Source organism: Tamandua tetradactyla, chromosome 15 (genome assembly GCF_023851605.1).
Source record: "Tamandua tetradactyla isolate mTamTet1 chromosome 15, mTamTet1.pri, whole genome shotgun sequence".
NCBI classification, from domain to species: domain Eukaryota; kingdom Metazoa; phylum Chordata; class Mammalia; order Pilosa; family Myrmecophagidae; genus Tamandua; species Tamandua tetradactyla.
In genome coordinates this window covers 23386419-23412870 of record NC_135341.1, presented here as the reverse complement: position 1 = coordinate 23412870, position 26452 = coordinate 23386419, and the positions used below count along the sequence as shown (strand labels likewise).

General features: G+C 40.2%; 1 long non-coding RNA gene across 1 annotated transcript; it reads right to left on the bottom strand.

The window, feature by feature from the left end:
• Positions 1 to 481: 481 nt before the first annotated feature.
• Positions 482 to 11529, bottom strand: LOC143657888 (uncharacterized). The gene is made up of 3 exons (XR_013163010.1): positions 11482 to 11529; positions 2761 to 2817; positions 482 to 546 (listed from the first exon to the last, which is right to left on the bottom strand). It is a non-coding gene; the product is annotated as an uncharacterized LOC143657888 (long non-coding RNA).
• Between the last annotated feature and the right edge of the window lie 14923 nt (positions 11530 to 26452).

Sequence of the window (26452 nt, the reverse complement as noted above, 5' to 3'; positions counted from 1 at the left end):
TTCATACTCATTAAAAATTTTTTTAATATACTACATTTCCAATGGATACTAAACTCCATAAAAGCTAGATCCAGGTATAATTTCTTCAAGATTTTAGCCCCAGGATTTAGTATAGTTGCTAGCACAATAAATATTTGTGAGAAGGTAAATAATTAGAAGCATATATACCGATGGACTCCCTTCATAAAGAGTTAACTAGAAAGGATATCTTTCCATCCTAGATGTTATAATATTCTCTTCAGGTTTCTTCCAAATGATAGAATGGGAAAAAGTCTATAATATGGGTTTTGTTGACAGAGGCGTAAATACGTGAGACAGCTAAAACTTGAATTGTTGAGTTCTACATTTGCACATCATATTTACATCTGATGAGTTCCAAAATTTCATTTCATGGTGATAATGAAGCTGTAGAAAATTAGCATTCTATCACTCTTCCCATGAGAGTGTTAGTGAAAGTTTCCCAAGCAATGTATCATTTTTCGCTTAACCAACTTTGTAGCATCCCCTTGCTGCTTTAACAGTGTTCGTCTTTACATTTTGAGGGACCTATATGGAAAACAGAGAGAGCCATGAAGTTAGAGAATAATATTCTATATTGAAAGTCAGTCTCTAATGATGAGAATTTTCTCCTTTTACGGTAACACATGGATTTTTAGATTTTTAAATAGGGACTTGTAAGTTAGGAAGTAACCAGAATTCTGGCAAGTAAGGTTTTGACATATTCAAGGTCACACTAAAATTAATACCCCAGCAGGGACTAGCTCTCAGCTTTCTGGTCTCATTCCATTGTTCTTTCACTAGGCCATTCATTCATTCAATTATTAGATTTGAATTGTGTCCATGGATCTGGCACTGTGCTAGGCACTAGAGAATCCAAGATAAAGAAAGTGTCCTTGTCCTTGTAGAATTCATGATGCAATGGAGGGAACCAAACAAGAAAAGAAATGATAACAGTACAGCTATGATAAATGTTACTTGTAGCAGCCACTCTTGCTGCCCCAGGCTGCATGCCCTCAGCCCTCCTCTGATCTCTTTCGTGGTGGTGGTGGACAGTTCCCCAGCTGACTGACAGCTTCCCTCCTGCCCAGAGATCCCCACTGCAGGAGGTTGCTCAGCTGGCAGACAGGACTGTCCATAAAAAGGGTGGCATGAAAGCGCCTCCCTGAGAGCAACCCTCAATTGTAGGGGGACGGGAATTGGTGGATAAATGTACCACTCTCCAATCCTTGAAAAAGACAATGCTGGAAGATGTTCTCTGTGGTTCCTTAGAGGCCCCACAGGATCAAGCCCATTGTTCACCGTAGTAACCAGAGCAATAATGCATACTTTTTCAATCTCACTCTGTTCACCCCCTCATCTTTCCTAGTTCAAAAAACTCCCTCTACCCAAGCACTTGCCTCAGGTTCTGCTTTTGAGGGGAAGTAAAACTAAGACACAATATCAGTGAGTGAATGAATGAATGAATGAATACAGTGGCGACACTAGTGGCAAGATTACAAACTGGAAGATCTTTTACTGTTCACAGTGATCAGAGGGTCATTGCCTGGTGTACAATGGTTTTTCACCCACTTGAATACTATGTTGCTAAATGTTGGGTGTGGGAACACAAAATTAAAAGATCCAGGTCAGAGCTAAATTGCTTTATTAAAGCAATGAGTCATATATGTGGGATGGGGGAAAAGATCTAGGATCAGAGAAGGCTGAGATAACACACCTGAAAGCTGGTTAGGAAGGGCATGGAGAGAAAATGGTGACCAGGATGGAAGGTGGGAAAGATCTGGGTATTGGAGATTGCTTTCAAAAAAGGGAATGCTTGGGCGGTGTGATGTAAAATCTCCTCAACTTTTCCCAGGGTTAAACTGGGCCCTGTATGCCTAATGAGCTCCTGGGGCCATGTACACAGAGCATGGTTTCAGACTCATTTCTATAACACTGAACATATTTTCTGGGGCTCCCTTCTGAGTTCCTACACCAGGTAACTGCTGCTGCTTACGTAGTTTCCCAACAAACAAAGAACAGTGAATGAGAAGTCAAACAACAAAGGTGGAGTAAAATGTCCAGCTAGAGCTAGCAGTCCTTAGGTTTCTCTAGAAAGACCACTGCTTATTTACAAGTCAGAAGCGAAGATTCAGAGTAAAGGAAAAATTCCCCATCACTATAACCCTGATCCTGTCACTCCCCTATGATGTTGCCCTTTGCACTGGGATGATGTCTGTTTTGGAGTCTGGCTCTCAGCATAGTCCGTGACACACAGAGGTACCCAGTAAATATTTACAAAATAAAATAGGGGAAAAAAGAAAGAAGGGAGGGAATTAATTATTTAATCAATGAGTCATCAATCAGATTTTAGCAATAGTATTAACACAGGATCAATACCAGAACCTTGTAGCTTAAATCTTTATGAGGATAAAGATAATAACAGAGTTCATGATTTCCCTGGATCCTTTTGCTTGGGAATAGCTAGGGGGATGCAGAATGAATAACACTACTTTCCCATAAAGGAAGACTTAAAAGCTACTTTTCCCTTCAGAAAACATCAGTAGGTAAGATGATGCCATCTTCTTGGTAATGAGATATGGGCTTCTTTCCAGAAAATAACAGGGATCCAGCAAATCCTGTGGCTTTGATGTGAGCACAGCTGAGAAAATACCTTCAGCTGCACAAGAATGGAAGAGAAATTTGAAGAAGCCATTTCATATTCTCCTCTGTTGTGTCTTTGATGTACACATAAGATTTAGTCCTAGAAGATGAAAACCTTACCTGTTTTCCTTCTCCCTGAAGAGAGCTTTGTTCCATATTTCCCATTTGGGGATGATCCTGATGAATAGGTGACAAATAGTCATAGGATGTTTCATTATCCAAGTACTCATTCCCTGAGTTCCCACAAGCAACAGGTTGCATAGAAAAGCAAAAGTCATCATAACACAAAAATATTTACCAACAAACTGACCATTTATAATATTAGCTCCAACTTAAATATTCCTCACAATTGCAAACACTGATGTTACACTACAAATCCAATGCAAATCAACCACTAAGATGAATGACAAATCTTGCAAAAGCTACAGTTTCATGAAGTCAAAGTGATCTGGAAGAAGTCCTCTTAATACAGGCAAAGCCTTTGGCAAGTAACTAGTCAAAAGCTGGGAAAAAACTATTAGAAAGATGACAGTAATAGTCCCTCAAAATAATTTTGAATAACAAAAGAAGAGGCATTCAGGAAAATTGAATATTTCCCCCATAATGATCTTTATTATGAACTTGTTGCAAAACTTAAACATGAAGTGAATGATCTCGTTATCACATAACTTTATGTTGAAAATTAGCCCCTAAAGCCCCTGAATCATTCCTTATCTTTAAAAGCTCATAGTTCTGATTATGACCTAAATAATTATTTATAATCTAAGAATAAAAGTTTTTAAAACTAAATTTTGTTTAATTTTTCAGGTTAAGATCTCCAATCAAGTCTTTCACTCCCATTATTTACTCCCTGAATTTAAAAGCCCTCACTTTCAGTGGCCTCTTCTAGGTTTCAATTATCCTTGAATAAACATCTCCTCTGCTCTTGAATCTATCTACTTGTCTCACCCCAACTATCACTGCCTTAATCCAAACCACCATCCTTTCTCCCTTGGATTACTACGGCTGCCTCTAATGCCTCTGCTTCCTGGCTTGCCAGTCTCCAGCTCTTCTCCCAATGGTAGCCAAATGGAGCCTTTGAAACTGCAATCGTTTCCGTGGTTGCAATTCTTTTTAAGGATGTGCAAACCTCTTAGCATGTCTAGCAAAACCCTTCATGATTTGACCCTTTCTACCTTTCAGCCTCATCTCCCTCCAAAATCCTCAGCCCCAACCCAGTACAGCTGACCTCTTCATTCCCCACTGGCCTCTGCATTGCCTACTGATTTCTCAACTTAAAGATCACTTCCTCCAGGAAATCTTCCCAGATCACCTGGGTTAGGTTCTCATCCTTGTGTTCCCCAGCATTCTGTACTAACTGACTATGACGAAGCACTTATGATTAGAGTTATCTCTTAGGGGGAGGCCAGGGACCCGGCCAGACACCCCAAGAGTCTCCAGCACCTTGCTCAGTACCCGGCCCAGAGTGGGTAACTAGTATAGGCTTAATAAAGGAGTGGATGAATGAATGCAAGACCCAAAGATAAAATAAATACTATGTGATGAAAAGAGTAAAAACACACCATAAAAGGAGTAAAGCTGTTCCATTAGCTGAGACTTTTCAAGTCTGTGGGGGTAAAGAATGTGAAAGTTTAGGTGTCGGTACCATTCCCAGAGCTGTTTCTGATGAATGGGATTGGAGTGTGGGGCGTGAGGGTGGTGGTGGGGGCTACAAGAAGGGAATTTCATTTTCTTACTTTATACCGTAACGATTGCTTGATATTCCTTGTAAGTGTATACTACCATTATAACAAAAATTTTAAAAAACAGTAAATTGACTATAGCCAGATGCTTACTGTTATTTTTTAAACAGCTTCTAAGCCAGTTCCCCTAATTCTTCAATTGAAGATTTCAATTGTTTTTCTCTAAATTGTTAAAAATAAAAGCTGTATTAAAGAAATAAAATCTTACAGAGATTTAAGCTTACTTGTTACGTGATGTTTATACAGAATCTCACGGATTTTTTAGCCTGTCATGATGTTCTTTTGTTTGTTTGCTCAATGATTTTTTTGTTGTTAATTTTTTTTATTTAAGAAAACAAACTATATACTCAGAACCACCAACAATGGGTACCTTAGTTAGCTTAACCATAGGCATATTTAAATAAAGTATGCATATAATCATTGTAAAGCCTGTGTTTGTGCAGTAAGTTTCACAAACCAATTTAAAATTAAAGCAACCAGGAAAAAATCTACATATTCATATAGCAAAGTTCTCAAATTCTAAATATTAAACACTAACTTAGATACTAATTGATCAGCTGTTAAAACTGTAAATGAAACCTTATGATGTTCTTAATAATGTGTCCTGAGAATTTATTATTGTTTCTTCAGGAGACTGAGATTAATAAGGGGTGATAATAAGGTATATTTAAAGGAAAGGGACCTTTTGCACTATTCACAAGAAGCTCATATTACTCTTTTTTTTTTAATTTTTTATTGTGAAAAATAACATATATACAAAAAAGCAATAAATTTCAAAGCACCCCACAACAATTAGTTCTAGAGCAGATTTCAGAATTTGGTATGGGTTACAATTCCACAATTTTAGGTTTTTCCTCCTAGCTACTCTAAGACACTATAAACTAAAATCAATATAATGATTCAGCAATCATACTCATTTGTTAAATCCTATCTTCTCCGTTAAAACTACACCTTATCCTTTGATCTTTCTCCTAATCTTTACAGTATGGGCTGTGCCTATTCTAACTTTTTCATGTTGGAAAGAGCTGTCGATAATATGGGATAGGGGGATAGCTGATATTCTGGAGAGGTTGGCCCCTCTGGTTTCCAGAACTTAGGCTTAGGAACCCATCTGGAGGTTGTAAGTTTCTGGAAAGTAATTATAGTGCATGGAACCTTTGTACAATCTCAGATAAAGCCCTAAGTGTTCTTTAGGATTACAGAATGGTTTTGCTTGGGATTTGGCAAACCATGATAAGCGGCAATACTAGCTGAAGCCTGCACAAGAGTAGCCTCCAGAGTAGCTCCTCAGCTCTATTTGATCTCCCTTAGCCACTGATGCCCTATTTGTTACAATGCTTTTCCCCCTTTTGGTCAGGAATGCATTGTTGATCCCATGGTGCCAGGGCCTGGCTTAGGCCTGAGAGTCAAATCTCCCATTGCCAGGAAGACTTTCAACCCTGGATGTCTTGTCCCACATAGTGGGGCAGGTAATGATTTCACTTGCAGAGTTGGGCTTAGAGGGAGTAAAGTCACATCTGAGCAACAAGAGAAGGCCTCTGGAAATAATTCTTAGACGTTTAACTATAGGTAGCTTAGCTTCTCTGCTACATAAATAAGCTTCACAAGAGCAAGCCTCAAGATCAAGGGCTTGGCCTGCTGAGTTGGGCATCCCTAATGTTTGAGATAGTATCAGGGTTTCCCCAGTAGTAGAGTTAAATAATTCCATATTTTTTCTCCCATCCCTCAAGGGACTTGGCCAATATTTTTTAATTATCTGCTCAATATCCTCTGGGATGTATCAAGGCATCACATTAGGCTTTCCAGAATTACAAGTACTCCTTCCCATTCTGGGCTCCCTGTGTTTGGGTTGTTTAAAGTACTCTTACAACAAAGTAAAACCCAATTAAAAATGCAAAAGCAAATATTGACAAGCATTTTATGAAGACCTTTTCAAATATATTAATACTCATGGCAACTCTGTAAGGTAGATTATCTTCACTTTTAAGATGAAGAAACTGAAACTCTGATATGTGACTTGTCTAAGGTCATAAGGGTAATAAGTGGCAGGTTGAGGACTCAAACACACATCTGATTTTGAGGTTAAGATTTAGCTCTTTAAAAATGCAATATACAATTTTTGTTTTATTGAACAAGCATACAGACATTTGTTTGATGGATAAGTGCATTACTTTAGAGATGGAGAGAGATTTATTTTCTTGGTTCAGAGTAGCAATAAAGCTTAGGGATTCAAAATAAATGCTTTCCTGGACTAAGGTACCCAAAGAGAAATCATATTAGCTGCCAAATTGAAAACCAACTTCCTTCTAACACTATTACTAGTATCTTAAACATTATCACATTCCTTAAATATTATCTTTCAGCTGTGGCAACAATAAAACTTTAGGCAAAGAGCCTTGTATATAACAAACAATTCATGATTACTTTAAACTTGTTAACATAGGAGTTTGTGTGCCTATATATTTATAAATATACCTGTGTGTGCGTATTTTCATGAGTGCATTTTCATATAGCCTAGAAAAATATACATCAAATGTTAACAGTTATTGTACCTGAATGATGAAATTATAAATAATATTTAATTTATCTGGGGTTTTCTATACTGCTCAATTGTCTAAAATGTTCTTGGTTTAGGAATAGACAAATTGACCAATGGCACAGAATAGAGAGCCTGTAAATACATATGGAAATTGGATATAAGACAGAGGTGATACAGCAGAGCAGTGTGTGAGAGGGGAGGGGTTTGGGTAATTTGATAAATAGAGCAGGGGAAAAAAAAACAACTGTCCACAATGTAAAAATATGAATTTGGATCCCTATACCGAATCTACTGAAAAGTCAATTATAGATATTTTAAGGATTTAAATGCTTCAAGTGAACATTTAAATTGTTAAAAGAAAGTAGAGAAGATTGAAAGAGATTTCTTTTAAAAGGGTGCTAACCATTAAAGAAAGAACCGACAAATTCAACTACATTAAAACCAAGAACTGGGCGCACAGGTGGTTCACTGGTAGAATGCCCACCTTTCAGGCAGGAGACCTGGGTTCGATTCCTGGACCGTGTGAAAAAACAGGACTTATGCTAAAAACACTCTAAAGAAAGTGAAAAGACAAGTCAGAAGCAGGGAGAGGATATCTACAGTGACATTATCAACAATGGATTACTATTTTAAAATATAAAGTATCCCTACAAATCAAGGAAAAACAAACAATTAAATAGAAAAATGAGCAAAAGACACAGACATTTCACAGAAAAGAAGACATTCATGTCCAATAAATATACAAAGAGATTATCAACCACATTAGTACTTTTAAATACCATTTTTTACCCATTATCTTAGGAAAAATAATGACACCAAGTGTAAGAGATGATGTGACTCAATGGGAAGGCTCACACATTCTGGTAGGAGTATAAATGATTATAGCCACTTTGGAAAATAATTTTGGATTACCTGGTAAAGTGGAGCCTTCACATACCTACAACCCAGTGGTTCTGCTCTGAGTATGCACCTGAAAGAAACTCCTGTACATGTGCTCATGAAGACACGACAAGAAACATCCATGGTAAAGCTATACACAAAATAATGGAAACGACCTAAATTCTCATTGACAAAAAAATAGGTAAGGTTCTAAGTCAGTGCCTAGTGTATAATAAACACTCAATAAATGACAGCTGTTATTAGCCCTGAGCATCAGTTTCTTCGTGCATAGTATGGCAAAAAAAAATACCTATTTACAGGAATGTGGAAAGAATTCAATGAGAAATATATGTAAGCCCTTGTAACACTGCAGGCATTTGATAAATATTACTTACTTCCTCCTTATAAATCTGTTATGAACACTAGGAGTAGCCATCAGGTTGATGATGAAAGGGTGAATACACAAGCAATGTGCTGGGCACCTATCCTTGGTAGGCATATAGCTGTGCTTGGTGTAAGCCAACATTTTGACACTTCCTCTATGCCAGGAAAGTGTCTTCTGAGGTGGTACTACAATTATCCCCATTTTATACATATGGAAACCAAGTCTTTGAGAGATGAGATTATTTGCCCAGGCCACCCAGTCAGAAGGAGTAGAATTGGATTTGAACTCAGGTTTTCTAATCCACAGCCCACTCTCAAAACTACCACCCTCGACTGCTTCTCTAATGCCACCAGATCTAAATATCAACTCTAACAGAAAGTTATAAACAAAATTACAACTGGCAGGGATTCCTGAATCCTCCTTCCATTCCCTACCTCCAACTAAGGGATGCGTGGGTTGGAGGGAGGGCGGACTTGGCAGCCAATGCGAGACCTTGGAGCAAATGTCAGCCTAGAGGAGCAAAGTTAAAGGCATTATTTCCCTCTGAGCACCAGAAAGTCAAGTAAGCAATTCTTGACCTTTCAGAGGCTATTATGAGGAAAACATAAAGAAACAATTCTGCGGGCTTAATGAAGGAATGCTGTGAAAAGTGTAATGGGCTATTTGTGCACATCTCAAAAGCATCATATAATTTGGCACAATTGGCAGGCTATTCTCCTCCACGGCCAAGCAGGGTGTTGCTACTTAGGTCCAAAGTGCCTTGACAAAGCCAAGTCCCACCTCCATCCCTTCTCTGAAGCCCAGGGTATCTATGATTTAATTTTAAACATCAGTTGCTGAAATGAAATGTAACACAGGTTCACTCATTTTCCAAGGGCAAAAATTAGTTTTACGCTTCAAAATACGAGTCCTATTTGTTTTGGGGTTTGCTTGTTACACGTAAAGTGCTCTTTTTATCTATTTTTTAAATTACATTATCCAGACAATTTGCTCATTAAAGTTCACTCAGATTCTATGCCTTTGGTGGAAGCTGGTAGAAGAATGAGATGGTAGAGTATTCCTTTATTTTTAAAAATGGTTATTGGCCATGTTTGCTTCCCATTTTTCATTCCCAATTTCCTAAAGGCATTCAGTATGCAGCCTGACCGTCAGCTGCGATGTTAGTCCAAGGGCTTTTTTGGAGCCATAACCGTCTACCATGTAAATGATCCGTGGACTATATAAGTTTATAAAGTCTGATAGTCTTACAAAGACGTCTTTCCCTTTTCCATTATTTATTCCTCATTAAGCTCAACCCCCACCCCTGCCATTTTTCTGCCCCTTAATATAAACACAAAGTAACATCCACATGTAGGAAGAAAAACTCCTAAGTATGTTTAACTAAAACTTTAAAAAGGCTGAGGAAATGATTCTATCTAAGCAACAATTTTCAGTTAATCCTGGGTTTCAGCCCCACTTGTTTCCTACATAATTCAGCTCACAGTCCATACTGCCTTCCAAATAAAGGAATAAATGTGTGACTTTTGGGGCCATGGTTTTCTAGCTTTTTGTGGTCATTTATACAGCTTGGAGGGCTGTCGTATCGCTCACATATAGTGTTGCTCTCTTATCATAAACAACTTGAGTCTATTGCCTAAAAGCAATTGGTAGAAGCAGGAAATAAAGTGGTAACTGTGTTTTTGGAAAATGTGAGCATTTTTAATTAACTTCCTTAAAGATAGAAAACCTCCTCTTAGGCTAGTAGCAATCACTAGGCATAGAACAAACTGAAATATCTTCAGAAGTCTGCAGGACTAGAGCTATGCTTGCTAAAGGCCATAAACAAAGGCAGCAGCTAAGTGAATGTAATGACAACAACAGAAACATGGCCTGGACAACTGTCACTGCTCATATTTGATCTAGATCATTCTTTATCTGCAGTACAGCCTTGCCCTTCACTTCTGACATCAAAAAAAATAGATTGTTTTCTTAGAAATGGAATATTCAAGGAAAAGGCATTTTTAGACAGCTGTAGAAATTCATCCACTAGGAACAAAGGACTCAGCATAAGCATTTATCATCTCTTCCTGCCAAGTCCCAGTAAATGATAGTAAAGGAATAAACCCATAACCAAGACAGGCACTGAAGGGGGACTAGCAATGAACAAGACAACTCAATAAATTCCTGATGGATGAATAGAGTATGGAAGCCATTCAGTGGGTTAAAGAGAGGAAGGAAGAAAGGAGCCTCAGAACAAGCAGGAGGAACTACATAGAAGAAAGGAGACAATTCTCTAGGGGAGTCCTAAAGAAGCTACAGAGTCAAGATGGGCAGATTCAGCAAAGGACAGAAATGAGAAAGAGGTTAATTAAAAGAATCTTTGGAAGGATTATTTCAATTAGCCTTCTCTCTCACCTTTCTGCTCCCACCTCTGCTGCAAGCAGGGTAGCACGCTGTTGATGGAGCAACTGTGACTCTCACATTGTGCTCCCAGTTCCCCAATCCCCAAGCAAGCAAAGCTTGCTTTTAGGTAAATAGAGTCAAGTTGTTTACGGCAGAGAGCAACACTATATGTGAGATACGACAGCCCTCCAAGCTGTGTAAATGATCACAAAAAGCTAGAGGGGTCTCCTTCTACTGCCATCATCATCCAATCCCAGCATTTTACCCCCAACTCAAACAATGGCTGTGAGCATTTACCACCCCCACCCCATCCCCAAATGAAACATTTGCCTACAAAAGCTGAACCAACTGTCTGGAGAGGAAGAAATGCTAAGGCGGATGTAGCCTCTTCCATGGTATAGACATCTAACTTCTGGCATTTGTGAAGCCCTGGCCTAAAAACCAGCTTGTTGACTTCTCACCCTGAAGTGAAACAGTTAAGCAATAATCTTTGCCCGCACACTCAGAGCTCCCATATGTAAGAATAAAAATTAAGTTTAGCTGTCACACAAGATGGCACAGGATGAGAGAAATGGAACTCACTAAACAAAGGGCCACAAGACAGCTCAACCTGGTCTTGCAGGTAGGGAAAGGAGAGGGCCTCTAACGCAAGCCTAGAATTGATGCTGAATCCTTATACGGGTAAAAGCAAGTTTAAATAAATGACAACCAGGGTTGCTGGAGTGTAAAGTGTAATCAAAAGTAGGGAATCTCAGCAGGAAAGTTGCAATAGGTAAGCTGCTCAGATAGGCTGTAACCTGTAGAGTATCCAATCAGCGGAGAAACAGAGGGGGGACCTGAGTGCTAGGTTTAGGGAATAAATACTACTGCTTTCGGTTGCTCGGGGTGCAAGCCATCATTTTTTGGTTACACACCTGTTCTTGCAAGATGGTGAATAAATTCTTTTCTTCTCCACTACCGGATGAGTGTTTGTTCTCTTTCAGTTGCAGCTGTCTTTCTAACAATTTGGGAGGCTCATCTGGGATCCAAAGCTTCAGAGAAGGAACCCCGGGGAGGACCAAGGGAAAGCACACTTCACTGACTGACAGTCTCAGGCTCCATTTGGGGCCCACTTCCGATAGCCAGAAGTGCCTGACACCGGATGCTTGGACCTGCCGATTGTGAATGAGAAAAGGGGGAAGGGAAAATTTGCCTCACAGTGACCAGGCTACTCTGTGCATGGACCAAGGTAAGAGAAAGAAAGATTAAGTATTGCCTTAGTGGTCAGGAAGAATTCTGATGAGCCTGGAGTTGAATAAGCGAGTGCGAGTCCCAATCCGTGGTTCCCTTCTCCCACGAGGAAAAGGGCTGGAGATGGATGAAGTGAAGGGTGCTGAGAGAAAGGAACCCAGGCAAGACTCGGAATGGGTAGTAGAGGCAGTCATCCGGCTGGGGAAAAAGGGAAGAGATTAACTATAGAGTCCCTTGGGAACATTTCTCTAGCTAGTCTGTTAGAATGTTACATCGGTCCAATAGTATCAGACTAAGGAAAAGTACAAAAAGAAAACGATTAAATATTTGTTGTTACATTTGAACAAAAGAAAACATTGTGCTGCATGATGTATTCTGACCAAAATACAGGGCAGATGAGGTTGGCTCTGTGCCAAAGAGCCAACCTCATACTTGATGTTAATGAAAAGAAATTCTTCTCCAAAAAGTAATCTGATTATGCCATGTCTTACCTAAAAGGAAGGGGGACCACGCTTCATCCCATAAAAGTTAAAATCCCAGACCCAGAGACTAAATCTTTACAAACTGAAGCCCGGCGGGTGGTGTGACAGTGGCTCAGTGGCAGAATTCTCGCCTGCCATGCCGGAGACCCAGGTTCAATTCCTGGTGCCTGCCCACGAACACACACACACACAAAACTAAAGCCTGGGAGCCTTTATTGAGTCTTCCCCCACCCTATGCTTCTACCCCAGGCAGGGATTGTTGGATCCTGAAGGCCCAGTGGAACTAACCCACTTTCCCCGGGGGGAGCTAGAGAGGCAATCAGGGTCAACTGCTTCACCCGTGACAACCCACCAGCAACTGAGGAAGGAGTTGAAAGGGTGAAAGAAGGATACACAGAATTTTCCATTTCTGGAGGCTCCTGAGAAATAAAGAGGTGAAAGAACATAGGCCTGTTGAGTCCCTATACCTCTGAGAGAAGTACCTGTTGGACATCAGTTACATAAATGCCTCATTGACGAGTACAGAAATGAGGAACTTTAAGAAAGAGATGAAATCATTAATGGATGATACAGAGGGCCTAGCCAAACATCTGGATCAATTTTTAGGGCCCAGCTTATATACCTGGTCTGAACTTATGTCTCTCTTACATATCCTCTCTATGGGAGAAGAAAGGGGAATAGTGAAGAGGGAAGATATGAAAGAATGGAAGAGGCAGCACCTACCTGGATAAGGGGTAATGGCAGCAGAGCAGAAATTCCCCAATGTAGGTCCCAACTGGAATAATAATGATCAGGAACACAGGGCACAAATGAAGGCTCTTAGAGACCTCATTATACAACAGATAAAATTGGCTGTATCCAAATCTCAGAACTGAAGGCCTTTGAGGCAGCTCAAGAAAAAGACAAGACTCCTTCTACTTACCTGCAAAAGGTGAGGGACCAGGTGAGGAAATATTCAGGGATGGACCCTGATAGTCCTGTGGCCCAAAGAATACTAAAAGTTAGTTGTGTAAAGGGGTCTTGGCCTGACATTGAGAAAAAGATCCAGAAAATAGATGGATAGATGGATAAACCACTAGAATTGTTATTGAGAGAGTCTCAGAAAGTGTTTGTGAGAAGTGACGAGGAAAAGCAGAAGCAACAAGGTAAAGTATGTTGAGCAATCGACCACAGGTCAAGAAGAGATTAGAGATAAAGTAGGGAAGAGATAGGCAGAGGCGAGATAGAGTAACTGTCTGGGCCAAAGGGGATAAAGAAGTGAGGAGGGCACAAGACTTGGCAGGGTGTTATCACTGTGGGAAACCTGGTCATTTCCAAAGGGGGTCCACAAGTTTAAAAAAAGAAGGTCAGTTGATATCCTTGATGAATTTTGAGGATTAGGGGGGGTCAGAGGCTTCTCCTCTCAATAGCCCACTGGGAGCCTTTGGTAAATCTGAAGGTGGGCCCAAATCAGGAAGAAATCACATTTTTGGTAGATGCCAGGGCAGCTCAGTATTCTGCGAAGCTCATCCCAAAGGGGACTGAATTCTCTGGTACCTTCCTCAGAGTTTCAGGGGTAAAAGGGGAAGGATTTAAAGTCCCCATTTTCAAACCTACTGATATCTGTTGGGAAGATAATCCGATTATGAGCCCCCTGCGGTACATTCCAGAAGCTGGAGTAACTTGTTGGGAAGAGACCTGATAATACCCATGGGATTGGACCTGGAGGTTAAGTGATAACCAAATAGAAGTTTTCTTAGCCTTGCTTTCCAAGGGAGATGAGAAAGACATCCAAGATAAAGTATGGGTGAGGGAGGGAAATGGGGAGTGCTGGGATGTTACAAGTTCCCCCTATCAAAATTAAAATGAAAAAGAAGACGAGGTGGTTTGTCAAAAACAGTATCCCATCCTATTGAAGGGGAGACAGGGCTTCAGCCCATCGTTGAAGGTTTCCTTTGAGATAGGCTCTTGGTAATCTGATGTTCCCTTTCAATACTCACGTTCTTCCCATCCAAAAAGCAGACGGCAGTTGGAGGATGTACAGGACTTAACAGCCAACAACCAAATTGTTCAAATTAGACACCCCATGGTTCCTAACCCCTATATCCTCCTTAGTAGATTTCTCTACCATCATAAATGGTTCAGTGTAGTAGATCTGAAGGATGCCTTTGGGGGCTGCCCTTTCGATCCAGAGAGTAGAGACTTGGTCTCCTGTGAATGGGAAAACCCCTTCACTGGAAGGAGGCAGCAATATGGGTGGACAGTCCCACCCCAGGGCTTCACAGAATCCCCCAATCTCTTTGGGCAGGAACTAGAAAAAGTGTTGGAAAGATTTTCTATCCCATCTGAAACTACAGTTTCACAGTATGTAGGTGATCTGTTAATATCGGATGAAGAAAAACAGGCAGTTGCCCAGGCTATAAAGGTCCTGTTGAACTTCCCAGGAGACTAAGGGCTAAAGGCATGAAAAATAATAATAATAATAAACTACAGTTTGTGGAAAAGGAAGTTAAATACTTAGGCCATCTCATAAGTGAATAAAGAAGGAAAATAAATCCAGAAACAATTCAGGCCATAACTGGATTGCCTCTTCTCCAGACAAAGAGGGAACTAAGGAAGTTCTTAGGATTAATGGGGTATTGTAGGTTGTGGATAGATTTTTATGCCTCTCAAACTAAAGGACTACACCGAAAACTGTTAGAGGAAGAGCCTGAAAAGTTAGAATAGAGGGAGGGGGGAAGAGGAGCCTTAGAGGGCTCAAACAGGCACTACAAAGGCTTCTGTTCTGGTTCTCCCTTCCCTCAAGAAGCCTTTCCATCTAGTTGTTACAGTAGATAAAGGAATGGCCTTTGCGGTACTAACCCAAACCTGGGGAGGACAAAGGAGGTCTGTAGCGTTCCTTTCTAAAATTTTGGATCCTTTCTCCAGAGGATGGCCCAGGCGCATTCAAGCCTTTGCAGCAACTGCTCTCTAGTAGAATAAAGCAGGCAACTGACCTTTGGAGGAGTATTAGTGGTCAGCACCCCTCAACAAATCAGCACTATTTTATCCCACAGGGCAGGGAGATGGCTAACTGATTCTGAATCCTGAAGTATGAGGAAATCTTCATGGGAAAGGTTGACTTGGTTTTGACTGCAGACAATAGCTTAAACCCAACCTTCTTTCTTTGAAGAGGCCTGACCAAATGGAAGCTCTTGAACATGACTGTTCGGACTTAATTGAATATCAAACTCGAGTTCGGCCTGAGCTACTGGGTCTCCCCTTACATTCAGAGGAAAAATTGTTCATAGATGGGTCCTCTAGAGTCCTGGAGAGAAATAGGCACATGGTTACAAAATTGTGGGTGGGCTAACTTGTGAAGTAAGAGAACCTAGTCAGTTGCCCAACGATTGGTCAGCTCAATCTTGTGAATTGCATGTGTTAAACCAAGCCCTCAAATTATTAGCAGGAAAAGATGGTACAGTCTGGACTGACTCTAAGTACGCGTTTGGGGTGGTCCATACCTTGGAAAATTTGGGGAAGAAAGGAGATTAATTAACAGCAAGGGGAAGGAATTGGTCCATGCAGGATTAATGAAACAAGTTTTAATTAATCTACTCTTACCATGGGGAATATCAGTGGTGCACATAAATGGACACCAGAAAGGCCATATCTTTGAGGCAAAGGGCAGCTGGTTAGCAGATTCATCTAAGGCTAAGGAAGCTTTCCTTTGTCCCCCATCAAAGTTAATGGTCTTAATACCCTCCATTCCCAGAGAATTTGAGGTCTCTGTATTCTCTGAGAAGGCAGCAAAGGAACTGGAACAATTGGGACCAAGCTCAGACAGTCAGGGGAAATAGGTCCTCATGGATGGTAGGTAGATGTTGAATAAACAAATAACGAATAAAATACTAGCAGTCTTACATCAGGGACATACTGGGGAATACAGGCCATGTGTGTTCTGGTTCTTAAACATTTTGGGTGCGTGGTTCTCTGCACCACAGCTAAACAAATATGTGATGATGCATACTTTTCCAAAAGATCAGTAAAAAGGTCCTAAGGAAATAGGTACAAGAGGGGAGGGAATCAGGCCTCAACCATTTCAGAGCATTCAAGTTGATTACACTGAGATGCCTCCAGCAGAATGACTAAAATATTTCTGGCTCCTGTAGACAATCTAACAGGGTGGGTGGAGGCGTATCCTTCAGCATCAGGAACTTCCAAAATTATCCTTGAACAAATTGTTGCTCGCTATGAGTTGGTAGAAAATATCAATTCTGACAGTGGTAGCCACTTTACCTCCCATGTACTACAAGGTGTTATGCGAAGCTTAAGTGTTACATAAGATTTCCATATACCCTGCATCTACTGTCCTCAGGAAGCGTGGAAAGAATGAGTCAAACCTTAAAAAAAAACTTTCTAAACTGGTCTTAGTAACCAAGTTACCTTAGATTAAGTGTTTACCCATAGCTCTGATTAGAATTAGAACTGCCCCTAGAAAGAATTAGGGATCGCCCCCTATGAAATGATCTTTGGCTTGCCTTTTCCTGGGAAAACCAGAGATCTCCCTTTCTTAGACTCAAAGGACCTCTTCCTTCAGAATTATGTAATGGATTTGTCCTTCATTTCTCAGGCACCACAGCTGAAAAAATGATCAAATTTTGACTAGAGATATGAATGAAGCTGAGCTGGATAGGACTAAAGTAAATCAGGAACTTCCAAATTCTAGGTAAAGGATGATATGGCCCATATTTTCAAATTTCAACTTGTGTGAAATTAAGGGGAGAGATGTTTATTTGGTGCAAAATTTATATTTTGGGTAGCACATTATCTGATTTAACTGGTATGCTCAGTTTGCTTGAACACCATAATTGCATGGAATCTTGATAGGGCATGAGATCCTGTTGGTTTGTACAGGTTGGTGTGATGCCTCAGAATATGCTAGAGTTATATGGGTAGAGAACAAAAGTGTGTTTGCAAAGTCCCCTTGGGGGACAGAGGAGAAAGGAGGAAATATTAAGCTTTCCATCTGTGGAATTCCTGATATTCTCGCAAGCAGGGTGGGGACAATTGATTCAATACGCTGAGCCTTCGATCTTGGGGTTTGCCTCTATGAAGCTTATTCCTGCAAAGGTGAGGCTGAGCCTATGATAATTACGCTTAAGCATCACCCCCAGAGAATCTCTTTTGTTGCTCAGATGCAGCCCCTCTCTCTAAGCAACACAGCAGGTGAACTCACTACCTACCCCCTTTCGTGGGACATCTTCCTGGCATATGGAACCTGACTCCCAGGGATGAGTCAGGATCCAGCATCATGGGATTGAGAAAGCCTTCTTGACCAAAAGGGGAGAGAAGTGAAACAAGATAAAGTTTTCCAGTGGCTAAGAGATTTCAAATGGAGTTACAAGGTTAACCTGGAGGTCATTCTTATGCATTATATAGATATCCCTTTTTATTTTATAGTGTATTGGGAGTGGCTGGAGGGAAGTACCTGAAACTGTTGAACTGTGTTCCAGTAGACTCGATTCTTGAAGACAACTGTTTATCTATATAGCTTTTACAATGTGACCGTGTGATTGAGAAAACCTTGTGTCTGATGCTCCTTTTATCTAGAGTATGTGCAGATGAGTAAATAAATAAGGATAAAAAATGAATAAATAATGGGGGAATAAAGGGTAAAACACTGGATAGATTGAAATACAGGTGGTCAATGAGAGGGAAGGGTAAGGGATATGGGATGTATTTTCTCTTTTTATTTCTTTTTCTGGAGTGATGCAAATGTTCTAAAAATGATCATGGGAATGAATATACAACTATGAGATGATATTGTGAACTACTGAATTTATAATATAGCTGGACAGTATGTATGTGAAGATTTCTCAGTGAGAATATATATTTTTTTAAATCACTCTCAGGGCCTTTACTATCAGCACTGCTCACCCTTGGTGATCTCAAGTGTTGGGAGAAATTAAAAGTAGCTCTTTCTGGAATATTATGCACAGAAAATTGTGCAAGATAAAAAGAAAAATGCCAGAGAAGGCCCATATTATCAAGAATCTGTATCATGCCATGGAACCAACCCTCCAATAAAAGAAACATACATTTCTTTGTGTATGACAACACAAACACATACACACACACACACACACACACACACATACACATACACATGCTTTACCAGTAAAAAGCGCCCATGATGAATTACTGGCCATCCCAAGGAATATCTCTATTCACTGTTTTCTTTATTCATTTTTTAACAAGTATTTATTAAACACCTACTATGTACAAGGCATAATACTAGGCACTAGGTAAACAAGACTGAAAAAATTCTTCTTTCATGTTCTTGTTGAAGACAGACAGAGCAATACACAAATAAATAAATATTTACAAATTGTAATTATTGTCATGAATGAAATATCGGGTGAGCCGTTATTAGAAAGAAAACCATACCTGAAAGAGAATAAACTCTCACCCGATTGTGGCAAAGAAAAGAATTTATTCATGATCTCGCAAGAACAGACACCCAGCCGAAAAATGTTGGCTGGCGTGCCAAACAATAAAACGCCACAGATCTTACACCTAAGCATAGCATGCAGACCCCCTCCCCTAGTTCTCTGCTGATAGGATACTCCAGAGGTTTCAGCCTGTCCGGATAGTCTAATTCAAATTTCCAGCAAAAGGTTCCCGCTTTTAATTATGCTTTACATTTCAATGACCCTAGCCATTACTTATATAAACTTGTTTCTACCTATTTGGCACCACTTCTAGGCTTATGTCAGAGGCTTTCTCCTTCTCTGCCTGCAAGACTGTTTTGAGCTGTCCTGCAGCCCTTTCCTGAGACTGGTTTGAGCTGTCCTGCAGCCCTTTCCTGAGACCGGTTTGAGCTGTCCTGCAGCCCTTTCCTGCACCATCTTGTGTGAAAGCTAAACTCAATTTTCTTACAGCATCAAGAGCTAACATTCACCCAATTATCCCCAATACAGGCGCTAGCTGTTGGTGCTGGAGTCTGTTCTGATTGGATGGTGCCTATGACTGAGGATGGTTAAATATGAGAACATCATGCCCAGAGGTGACCATTTCCAAGGAGGTGAGACTCAGACTGAGTCCACAAATAGGAAGAAGAACAAATGGGGGAACTGAGGAAGAGCATTCAAGGCAGAGGAAGGATCACATGCAACCCCCCTGTTCCTTAGAGCTTAAATGCTCAAGCAAGGCCAGTAGGAGGAAAGCAGGAGGGAGAGTGGAGAAGCAGGCAAGAGCCAGGTCACATAGGACATGGTGATGCTTCCTTTTGTACAGATTTTAGAGTTTTGGGGGGGGGGGGGGTCGCCACTGGAATCATCCTCCTCCATGATGGCAGGAGAGAAAATAAATTAGTGCCTCCTGAATAATAAAGGGAGATTTCAAATTAAAAGAACATGGGATTTCCGAGGTCAGGATGGATATTAGTTAGGCATCAAGGCCTTTCAAGAGAATGGATGGGGTGGCAGATAGAGATATCAGTTAGGAAGTATAACTTACCTGACCTATCAGAGACCAGGGGAGGAAAAAGTTCTGATGATTGTTTTGTCCCCTTCATCCTTTGCTGAAGCCAAATGCAGAGGCAGAAATTTAAAGTGGATTTTTCAGCCCATATAATATGGTTCCCAAACATATCTCTCCCACCATTATGTTTTGGTTTTCTTTCATAGAAAGATTAGAGAAAGACAGTGGCATACAGTATTTTCTGGACTGAAGAGAACAACATCAGAAAGGCTCTTTAGCCTTCCTCAAGTGAACAATGTCCTGAATTTCCCTGGACACAGACCCAGCAGGAAGGACCCCCTAAAAGGCAGGCAGGGCTGTTTTAAACAACAATTGTATGCAGCAATGAAAGGAAGAGCATCCAAAATTACATGATTCCAATATTCCTAGAATTCCATCACAAGTCATTGATTGAGCGTTCAGATTTATTTTCTCTAAAGGAGAGCTGAATTATATGTCATCCTCGAGGAAATGCAATATTTAAAGTTAACCTTATTACAGGAGGGATTCCTGGAAAGATATAATAGAATCCAACAGTTGGTAGAATCAAGCTGGAGGTCACTCCAATTAAGAAAGTAAAGAGTAAATGGAATGCAAACAATCCTATCTCACACTAAACAATTCAATGTGGGGAATCATTTTAACATCATAACTCAAGGGCAGACATTCTCAAATGCAAGAGCACAGCCCCCATTGACTTCCAGGGTAGATGCTGATGCATGTCTAGAAACAGTTTGGGGCCCAGAGGCTGAAATAAATTGTGTGAATCAACTGCAAATGCAGCCAGATGTTTTTTACTCAGAAAATAAAAAGGCACAGGATAGACTTGGGAGGAACCTACCTGGCAGTAGACAGAGGCACAGCAGTTTAAAAAGCCTGCCATACCTTCGTTAAGCTTGGCCTTTTCTCATATCTTGCTATTGTTTTGTTCCATATAAGGAACAATACATACCAATAAATTATTTCATTTGACAGGTATTTCGGAGTGCCTCCTGATTTTAAAGCACTCTAAGGAAAACAAAGATGAAATGGCCTGAATTGTGACCTCAGTGAGCTCAAGGTTTGATTAGAAGGAGAAATAATTTGTGCATTTACAAAATCAAACAAGGGAGACATTCAGGAAATAATCACAGATGTGTGGGAAAAGTGCCTATTGGGACTTCATTGAAGAATTATTGTAGTGACAAAATGGCCCAAATAGGGGAATAACTTTGTAAAAAGTAACCTATTAATAATGATGGAATAGTTTTGACCATTAAAAAAAATGTTGGGGGAATAAAAAGGATTTGGAGAAAATATTTAAGAACTTGGAAAAGCACTAATGAAATATCAAGTCAAAAGGCAGCGACCCAAACATTATGTACAATGTGGAACCATTTTTGGAAAAAGGAATAAAAAGAATAAATATATTTACATTGGTTTGTTTGTATAAGGGAGAGGAAAAATGTTTCACAAAATGTGCACAGTGCTATCTCCCGGTGCTATAATTATGAATGTTTTCTTTCTTTCTACTTATTACATATTTTTTGCCTGTTTACATTTTCCACAATAAAAATACATCATCAAAACTAAAAAAACAAAAAAGTGTTTAAATGAGGGTCTTATAAAGAGGAGAGAAATATAACACAATACAACACTTCTGGAGGGAGCGAATGTTCAGTAAGGATGAAAATCACAATCAGGGAGTGGTATTAGAGGAGGTGGCATAGGAGCCAGCCCAGAGAGGAGGTGGCAAGAAGGAGAAACAGAACTATAGCTAAAATAGACAACCATGATTTACATCATCGAATTTCTGATCATTCCCTGTAATGGATTTACTATAAAAGAAGTAGGTATGAAGGGCCACCGAGGCACACAACTTCTAAGGGGCATCATTCATTTGCATTCTATGGAAACAGTGCACCTGGAATTGTGCAACCTATAGCCCCCTAAGCAAGGTTCTCTACTTTATGGACCTTATAGTCTTTGATCTTAAAAAGTGAAAAAGGAAGGCCAGGAGAAATCAACTAATTTATTAGACTAGATTAATGGAGGCCTAGGCTTCCACCGAGATGCCTCATGGGCACCTGATAGAGACAGGCTTGTTAAAGGTTCTGGACTTTTATAACCTCCCTCTGCCCCATCCCCAGCGCTGGCTACATGATTTTTGCAGTCTGGTGTGAAATGAAAATGTGAGGTCCTTTGTTCAAAAAGCAGGAAAAAAGCATCATTAAAAGTATTAATATATGACACTTCTTTTGTCTTCTGCTGTCTTTGTCAACTTGCGGAATTTTTTTTTATTCGCTCTTTAGGTGGTTCTAGTTGAAGAAAAAATTGAACTTGTAAATTATTAGCATGAATTATACCATTCAATTTTATATTTTACAGTGCAGTTTTAAATACAAATAAGAGCATCTAACGTGTATGAAGAATCACCAAAATTACATAATTTGTGTTTTGTAGCTCATACATGCATATGTATTTTGCCCTTACAAGAACAGTGGAAATGCTGCACCAAACTAACAGCTGTTTTTATTTTTTTCTTAATATCCCCATATTCTACTAACGCTCCCTACCTTTGACTTACTGATGAGTAAGGAAAGACTGAAAGGGAAAGGAACGATGGGTTGCTTTATTACTCCTCTTCCTTTTCTGTCATCATCGTCAGTATAAAGGGTTGGCTGATACAAAGAAGGAACGGGAATCAGGAAGGCTATGATAAGCTTCCTTGGCCATTAATGCTTTTCACAATGCCATTGCCTTCGTTCTGTGTTTAAGCAAGTTCTGGTTCGAAGGGAAAGTGTGACTCAGTCCTCTGCCTCCTCGGTAGGCCATTGTAGACCTGACACACTTACCTTGTAATGGCTTGGAGTCTCACTCTACTCCCAAGCACAGTGAGTCCACTGGAATTCTGAGCTCTGAAAATGGGGTGGCAGGAAGGGCAGACCTGCCTACGCACTGTTCTAACCCAGCACAACCCCAGCACCAAAGAACACGTTACACAGAAGACTACTCACAAGTTTAATTAGGGGCTTACCAACTGGAGGAAGATCTTCCCCAGTGACCCAAATCCAAGAGAGGAAAAGAGGGTGTACCCAGGGAAAGGCTTATAAAGTTTAACACTCTCCGGAGGCTTGATTACAACAGAGCTTTAGTAGACTGTCCTGAGATTAGGTTATTGGTGGGGACAGGAGGGCTCTCTCCTCCTCTTTGACCTTTAGTGCCTGTCCAGGTCATGTACAGGCTAGGAAACTTGCTCTCAAAGTGGAGGAGGGGGCGGGGCCTGGGCCCTGGGTTCTTACATACACCTATCTCCTCTGCCCATGTGTCTGCTCCACTGTCCCATCAGCCTTCACTTACAAATCACAGATTCAAATTCAAACCTAAAATTTCTAAGAATTTCAGGATGGTGACATTAAACCAAGTGCAGGATACTTCTAAGCATGGGGCCCAGTACAACTCCAGAGGTGACACACCCATGGGGCTGACCATGCCCAGTTCCACCAGAAACTTGAGGAAGTTTTAGGTGGGGTTCCACTTAGCATTGCATTTGAAAAAGAGTTTTCTGTCGTATTTAAAATATTATTCTAGGTTAAGAGACAAACTCAAAATCCTGTGGAGCTAGGAAGGAGATGCAAAGGAATCAGGCGGACTTTCTCAGTCTTGTTTTTCGCACTATTGAGAGATGCAGGGGGCCAAACGTGATTTCCATTTCCTCTTATCTCTAGAAACGCAGAGACTGCTATAAGTGGCAGCTGACCTCTGCTTCAGTTTCAGGAGACACTGGGGATTATGGGGGACTGTGGAGAATGATGGGCTAATGCCCTTCCGTAGGAGCAACCATTCTTCACCCAGGCCCAGCTGCTGGGTGCGAGGGGGGAGTGCACCCAGCGCTTCCAGGTGGTCCAAGTTTTCAAGAGGAACTGGAAATCCAAGCTCTCCGGTGAAGTCTCCCAATTTTCCCAATGTTGTCCACAGAGTCAATTTCTCATAAGGGGACTTAGGTTATACAATAACATGATAAAGGGGGACACCACAAGTCAGTGTGGTGGGAAAACTGGCTTACCAAGTGAAGAAAAATAAAACTGAATCCCAAGGTGACACCACATACAAAGGATGTAGAAACTAACACAACAAAACTAATAGGAGAAAATGTAGGAAAATCTTTGTGACCTAAACACAGGGAACAACTTCTTTAACAAAACTTCATAAACACAAACTGCAGGGCAAAATAACTGATGAATGTGATTACAATAAAGAGCACCATGAAAAAGTTAATAGAGCTACAACAGATAGGGAGAAATTTGCAATGCATAAATTTATATGGGATTCATATGTAGAACAGCACACTGGCCAACATAAATTAATGTAATGTACATATGTAATTTTAAATGTTCTAGTAGCCACCTTAAAAAATAAATAGATAAAATTAATTTTACTAATATATTTCATTTGTCCTGATCGAGCCAAAATATTATCATTTCAACATGGAGTCCCTGTAAAAATTATCGAGGTATTTAGCATTATTTTTTCCATACTAAGTTTACAAAATATGATGTGTATTTTACACCTACAGCATATCTCAATTCAGGCCAGCTGTATTTCAAGTACTCAAAGGCCATATGTGGCTAGTAGTTACCATATTGGACAGTGTAAGTGTACAATATGCAAGGAATTCTTTCAAATCAACAGTAATATATTTTTAAATGTCCATTCCTATAGGAAAATGGGCAAGGGATATGAATTGGCAATTTACAGTAGGGGAAATGCTACTGTGATATGAAGAGATTCTAAAAATCATTAGTAATTAGAAAAAATAAATAAATTAAATCTACAGTCCAGAAAAATCACAAAGCTGGATAATGTTAAGAGCTGGTGGAGATATAAGTATGAAGAATCATCATTTACAGGCAGGAGGGTAGATTGGTGCAGACATTATAAGGCGTGATTTAGTCAAATTAAATGGATATATAGCTTCTGACATCGTTATTAATTTTGCTCCTAGGTACTTATCCATAAGAAATTCTTATACAGTTTAGACATTTATTTATCCGTCCATTATCTGTCTCCCCCATTGGAATATAAATTTCATGGCAGCAGGAATTGTGTTTTAGTCATCTCTCTATCCTCAAAGTTAGCATCAGGGCTGGCATGTAGTAGGTGCTCAATAAACATTCATGGATGAATGGGTTATACCAAAGTGATCACAGAAACCCAATGAGACGTGTTATAAATGAGGACAATGAAACTCAGAACAACCATCCCTCCAAGATTACATGTCCAGCCAAAGGCAGAGTTGGCATTGGCACAAAGTCACACTGCCTAGGCTGACTCCCAGGCATCAGCCATTCACTATTTAATCATTACTTGTGGAGCATTTCATAGGGCAAGTCAGCATGTAAGTAACTGGAAAGAAGAAACTACATAACTGCACTTTCGGAGTTTAAGTTAGAACATGCTTGAATATAGAAAGGATCTGCTTGATAAGGATTCCCTCTAGCCTCTGTCATGTGTTCTTTGGTCGTGCTTTTTCTTAAAAGTTATTTTTTTAAAAAGGAGAAAGAGGGCGGGCCGCGGTGGCTCAGCGGGCAAAGTGCTTGCCTGCCATGCCGGAGGACCTCGGTTCGATTCCCGGCCCCAGCCCATGTAAAAAAACAAACAAACAAACAAAATACAATAAAACAAGAAAATGTTTAAAGATGTTTCCCTTTCTTCCTCCCTTCCATCCTTCCTTCCTTCTCTCTGTCTTTCCTTCCCTTCCTCCCTCTCTCTAAAAAAAAAAAAAAAAAAAAAGGAGAAAGAAAGAAAAAGAGGAAAGGAAGAGTGAAGAAAGGGCAGGGAAGGAACGGAACTGAACAGAATGGAAAGGAGAGAAAAGCTCTCTAACAGATTTAAGGCTTTTGTTCTAATGCATATTTAGTCATTCAATACCCAAACAGGCAGTCTCAAAAATAATCTATTCCCAGCCTAATTTACAGCTTTAATGCTAAAAGGAGTTAACATTTACCCACCAGTTTACATGCCTTTGGGGTTTTATTTTATGCTTGTTGTGTTTCTTTCTCTTTCCCCTTTCTCTTGTGGCTTTGATGAGTTAAAATGATTTGAGTTTTTCCTTCAGTTTTCTTTGTTCTTTTTGGCCATCAATCCCTGGGTAGATTTCACCCTATCTGGGTATAAGCACCCACTCCACACCTCCTCCCCACCCTCTACTTCATGAATCAAGTGCTAACTAACTTTGTAGCAAAACAAATCCATCTGGAAATTGGCATTTCTATGATGTGTTTTTAAACTGGTATTCACCATCCCCAGCATGTGCGGGTGTATCGCAACTTCAGAATACATTTAAGCAGGAAGCTTTGGAAAGGCGGGGTACACATTTAGAACCCAGAACGAATGCTACAGGAAAGGGTATACTTGTGCAGAAAGGATAATTGAGCGCTCTGAGGGTTGACTATCATTTGTACCAGGCATGCTAAATATTTGACCATTTTGACTAAATGCTATTAGTATGACCATGTTCTGCCTTCTCTATTTACCAAAGGATTATTTTCCAATTGCATAAAGAATTACATTTATGCAGTGTCAAAATACATATCCCTTTCCCCCATTAGTTAATTTATTTATACCCAGCCCTGCTTGTCACAGAAAAGATTTGAGGTAACTCATACCATTTGAGGGGTGGGATGATATAGCGACGCCTTACTTTCCTTTG